At 46.4% G+C, this 4,125-nt stretch overlaps 1 protein-coding gene across 1 annotated transcript in view; it reads right to left on the reverse strand.

The window, feature by feature from the left end:
- Positions 1-3,039, reverse strand: part of Ptr (patched domain-containing protein) — a 93,862-nt gene extending 90,823 nt beyond the window's left edge. The window contains exon 1 of the mRNA XM_076178569.1: positions 2,681-3,039. The gene's annotated coding sequence lies outside the window, so the exon portion shown is untranslated. The remainder of the gene's footprint in view (positions 1-2,680) is intronic.
- Positions 3,040-4,125: the final 1,086 nt, after the last annotated feature.

The following is a 4,125-nucleotide window of genomic DNA, read 5'->3' on the forward strand; positions in this document are numbered from 1 at the left end:
TGACAGAGATGAATAAATATACATCACACAAACACGGAAAATAATATAAATAGAAAAAAAAGGTTAAAACAACACACATGACTAAACACGAAAATGCTGACAAATGCGGAACAAGAGTGATAACGAAAACACGAAAGACAAACACGAAAGTGGCGACACGGAGGATAAAACACATTTCCCTCGAATTAGGCGGCGGAAAGCCGCGACAACTACGCCCCCTTCCCCCTCCATTGTAAACATAAACATCACCGGCAACCTATGACGTCAAAGATCAACGTCACACTTTTCGTCATCGTTTACATTGAATGCACTACCATAGCTTGTGAGTCATGGAGAACCGCCGCAGGAAGATCTCGCGATGTGAGCCACGTACTTCGAGAATAAATTTTGTGAAGGTCCTCCTCAATATAATAATAAAAAAAAAACTGACGTTAGCCAGAATAAACTATGAAGGAGGACCTGCACCTACTTGGAGGAACACATGCATCCCCAAACTGCTCTCCCTAAAGAAACGCCTGCTTTGGAGGATTTGGTAATCGAAGGAACACCCTTCTCGATCATTTAATGAACATCTGTTTGTTAAAACAGCACCGAGGACAAGCCAGTGCAGAAACCACCTGTTTGAAGGGAGACCCTACACAAGAAACACCTGTTTGAAGGAAGATCTTCGACAAGGAACACCTGTTTGAAGGAAGACCTTAAACAAGAAACGCCTGTTTGAAGGAAGATCTTCGACAAGGAACACCTGTTCCGAGGGTGACCTGAAACTAGAAACTGTGGTACGAGAGGTTGTGGTCTAGCTCTCACTCTCCCTCCGATGCCCAAGAAAGGAGGGTGAGAGGCGAGAGTGGAAGGTCAAGAGGAGGTGAGGAGGGGGGTCCTGGAAAGTGGAGATGAGGCAGTGAAAGAGAAATGAAGGAGAAAGGGAAGAGAAAGAGAACGTAAGAGAAGAGTGGAGGAGGAAGAGGGGGTGCAGTGAGAAACTAAAGAAGGAGAACATTTCTGTAAGAAAAAAAAAATACAAAACGTTCTGGAAAAGAAAAAAAAAATCGAGACGATGGAAACGACAAAGGAAAAGGGTTGTTAGAGAGGCGAAGGGGGTGGAGGGGAGGGGAAGGAGGACGTAAGGTCTCTATTCTCAACAACACCAGCGTGGATAGGTGGGGCTGGGCTGGGATTGAGAGAGTAAACGAGCTGTAATTGGAATCATGTACCGAAGTCTCGATGTGATAACGGAATTCATAAGAATAAGGCCATTGAGAACGGAGAGACGTGGGGAAAGTGAGAAGAGGAAGATTGGAGGGTGGGGGGGGAAGGTGCTGGGTGGGACGAAGAATGAAAAGGATGAGGAAGAGAACGAGGATGAAAAAGGAAAGAGGTGGCAGTGGCGGAAGGGAGGGGGAGGAGGAGGAGAGATGTAGGTAACCTCAATACTCAAGTCGGCTCCGCTCTTTCTCCAACGCCTGCGCGTTCAGCACCAAAACTTGTTTAGCTGCGCGCAGACGACGCGACTTGACGCGGGAGCCCAATCCCTAGGCCTCAGAGAGCCTCTGTATGCAGGCCTAACCATCCGCGTGCAGTTCTGAAAGCCTGCACTTTTGGTGTGCAGGCCCCAGGTTCTAAGAGCTGACTGCCGGAGACCTTGTCTCTGGCCTGCAGTCCCGCGATGAAAGTGCAGGTCTCTCGAGTCTATTGGAATGCAGTTCCTCTTCCGTAGTCCGTGTGCAGGTCCACTAATGCGCATACTTTCAGTTTCTCGCCACTCTTCAACAAGATTGATTTTTGTTTTAACGGCAGACTTTATTCAGTTGATAATAAACCTTAAGAGATAAAATGGTTGCGATGAGCAGGCGGTCAGTATACGGAGTGCCCTATTACTGAATAAAATTAAAATTAACCAGAACATATACAGAAAATCATAGCATCGTCGTCTCATTGCGGTTGTTCTCAGCTAAGCTTTCGAAGTCTTTATTTTGAACAAGATTCCTCAAACTTTCCCTTGCGATCTCCGTCGTCGAGGCCACGAAGTTCCAAGAACCTCTAGTAGGTGTGCTTCGACTCGCCTGCTGCACATAAGGGATCCCGAAGAACTCCACCACGTTTTCCCAATTTCTCTTTAGAAAGGCACCAAATTCCTCCTGAGCCGCGCGCTCACTCAAGGTTTTCATCAACGTTCGTCCAAGAGCAACAACTGACGAACTCCTTGAACGAAACGCTATGGAAAACGGTGACATTACCTCTTGGAAGAACCCACAATGATCACCGTGCCCCGCACAATATCCTTCAACGTACAAGGTTCCCCAATTTCGCACAACTCGTCCCAGAAGGTACAAGGCGCCTTTCACTACGAAGACGGTTCAGACACACTCCGCCTTGTACGAGGCGACGCAGACCACACAAGCCGCCCTTGGGGTGCACGCCGCATCCACAGGTATAACACTCTACCCCCACAATAAATAGTGGGTCTAAGACTACGGAACAAGGCCCCTATGTTTTGCACATCACCCACAGGGGAACAACCCCCAAACTCAACCGGCAGCAAACAGCGGCCCAGAACTTAAACATAGGACCCATGTACTAAAGGGGGTTTCCACACGACAGGGGGGTTGCCGAAGACATGCACGCACAAGGGCGCGGCGCCCCTCAGCCCTCAAAGAGCGTTCGAGATCAGGTGACTTACCGCGGGCGAGGAAGAAGTGGGTCCCGGCAGAAGTAAATCCAAGTATAACCTCCTGGAGCAGCTGCTTGTATCGTCGGCAGTCGCTGAGGTGATGCTCAGTAGAACACTGTTAGCACTGTATCACCGCACTGTTAACACCATTATTGCAATAACCGCGATCCACTATTTAACACACAAACGGCCTCCATACTTCATTTAGAGAAAAAAAAATCACTACAAAGGTTGAAACTCCGGTTACTGGCACTTTGAGAGGCGTGAGAATGCAGGTGTTCCAAGAAGCAGGTGTCGGAGGACAGTTGTCGAGGGAAGGGGGGGGATTGGGGATAGGAGGAGGTCACGTGTGCTCCTTCGCCGTTCGGAACTCGCGACAGACTGACGTCCGTCGAGAGCGCAAGACGCGGAAGAGCCGTGGCGGGAGGGAGGAGGAGGAGGGAGAGAACTAAGAGGGGTAGGTTGGGGCCGAGGTGGAGAGATGGCTAGTGAAGGGAATCGCGAGTCGCCTCCTGGACACACGGAAACTAAAGGACCCTCCGGGACTAAGTCAATCACTATCGGCGAGGTGTTGATCGTAAACCTTTCTTTCTCCGTTCTCGCCACTTGGTTGTCAAGTGTCACAAATAGCTTCTAATCCAGTGTCACGCAAACACATTTCCACTTCTTTCTTTTTGCACTTGAAAGATCTATTTTTTTCTTTTGTGAAATGGTTACAATAAGTTAGGTTAGGAACTATTGAACAACGTAAATTTCATGAATATCCATGTTAGCGTGATTCTGGTATTTTGCCCACGTGTATGTGTGTGTATATATGTATATATATATGTATATATATATATATATATATATATATATATATGTATATATATATATATATATATATATATATATGAGAGAGAGAAATTCGCTAGTAACAGCGACATCAATCCGATAATTTTTATGACAGGCTCTGTGAAGGTGATCTTACGGGTGGCCGAAAGCAGTGGGTTCGAATCCTGCATGCGACTGTCATAAAAATTATCGTATATATATATATATATATATATATATGTTTCATTAAAAGTGATGGCTAGTTGTGCATTAATAATTTTCTTAATGGTATTTTCCATATACCTTATTAAGGATTTGTTTTCCTTAGGAAGGAAATTTATGACTTGGCTGTATGTAGTCATATTAGCTAGATCGCGATTTCGGGTTCAAGACCCTTCTTCAGTAGCTATAGGGATAAGAATTAATCCAAAGATTCTAGTAAAGATCTAAGTTTTATACTAGAGTTACTATACTTGCTAATCACTGGGGGAGGTCACCTGGTATTACGGGCAGGGACGAAATGTCACGTGCGCTAGGGAGCCTCCGGGTTTGTGTTGTGGCGGAATGTGGCGTTTTGTCTCGTAGTTGGACGAGTGGCGTTTTGTCTCGTATTGGCGTTTGTGGTGTTATGTCTCATGTTT

This window comes from Oratosquilla oratoria, chromosome 41 (genome assembly GCF_046742065.1).
Source record: "Oratosquilla oratoria isolate Oo_2021 chromosome 41, ASM4674206v1, whole genome shotgun sequence".
In the NCBI taxonomy this organism is placed as follows: domain Eukaryota; kingdom Metazoa; phylum Arthropoda; class Malacostraca; order Stomatopoda; family Squillidae; genus Oratosquilla; species Oratosquilla oratoria.